Source organism: Microtus ochrogaster, chromosome 8 (assembly GCF_000317375.1).
Source record: "Microtus ochrogaster isolate Prairie Vole_2 chromosome 8, MicOch1.0, whole genome shotgun sequence".
In the NCBI taxonomy this organism is placed as follows: Eukaryota; Metazoa; Chordata; class Mammalia; order Rodentia; family Cricetidae; genus Microtus; species Microtus ochrogaster.
The window spans coordinates 12,204,444-12,205,845 of NC_022015.1; the positions used below are offsets into that span (position 1 = coordinate 12,204,444).

Consider the following 1,402-nt stretch of genomic DNA (forward strand, 5'->3'; position numbering starts at 1 on the left):
TTCCCACACCTGACTTTTTACATGGTACTGGAGACTGATTTAGGGTCCTCAGGCTTGCCTGACAAGCCTTTTATTGACCAAACTGAACCCTCTTCTCAGCCCTCAAAAGCATTGTTTTTAAAACTCAGACACAAACTGAATACTAGAATGGCCACATGCATCACGAGGTGTCAGCTCTGGATGGTTCTACAGAGAAAAGCAAATGTGTTTTCTCCCATAGGGGCAGCAGCCCAGGCTTCCTCCAGAAGAAACTCTATCTAGGGTGGCTAAAGAGTTTCCTTCCTCCTCCTGATGTCCACGGGGCACTGTACAATGATGTGATACAGGCACACAATGTGTAGCGAGCAAATCAGGGGGGTACAAATGTCCGTCTGCTCCAACGGTCAATGGTGTTGGGAGTTTTTATGCTTGTCTATTCATTTTGAAATGTATTATATATTTTCCAAACGACAGATTCATAGGCTGACAATTTGGCTCAGTAGGTGAATGCTCTTGCCATCCAAACGTAATAACCCAAGACAGCCCCCTCCCCAAGTCATCCTGACCTCCACAGGGAGCCTAACCACATGCAAGCTTACTATCTCTTCTGTCCTCCCTCTCTTACTTACACACACACACACACACACACACACACACACACACACACACACATTAAAAACAGCATAATTATGTTTTAATGTGATATCTTCTATTGTTCATTTGACAACTAATTTGACATTTGAAAGATATAATATGCAGACAAAAATAATTAAATCATTTTTTGTGTGTTTGTTTTTGCTATTGCTGTTCTTTCCTGAGACAGAGGCATGCTATGTAGGCCATGCCGGCCTAGAACCCACTGTGTAGTCCCAGATAGCCTCAAACTCCAAGTGCTCCTCCTCGTTCCCCCAGTGCTGGGATGACAGGTACCTCACCACACCCAGCTGAGCCGCTCCCACATCCACTCCTTCAACCCCTGCAGTTCGACTAGGGAGAACTAAACAAGAATGGGAGAAATTGTCTCACTAATTCTTAGCGTCCCTTACACAGCAAACTCCCCAATTCAGTAAAAAGGCTTTGACTGAAAAAAATAAACCAAAGACTTTATCATTTTAGCAAAGCACTCTTTTCCTAAACTACAGCATGATTATTGTTTTCTAACTTATTTTTTAGAAAACTGACTATAATCAGGACTGCTATCCCTGATCTGGCAGCCCACCAATGCAGTCACCTAGAAACCTTCTCGACTAAGTCAGCAAGGAACCCCGGGACACTGCTGTGGAAGAAGCGATGGCTGGGGCGCCACGGTAGCTCACACTTCAGTGCACAGGCTCTCAGGAGGAAACTTTCTACAACACGTCTCCCTGCTGCAGTCTGGGCACCACTGTGTGGGGCTGGGTTGCACTTCCACACTTTTTGCTAT

General features: G+C 45.1%; 1 protein-coding gene across 3 annotated transcripts in view; it reads right to left on the minus strand.

The window, feature by feature from the left end:
• Window positions 1-1,402, minus strand: part of Ppfibp2 (PPFIA binding protein 2) — a 154,053-nt gene that overhangs the window by 35,889 nt on the left and 116,762 nt on the right. The gene's annotated exons all lie outside the window — the stretch shown is intronic.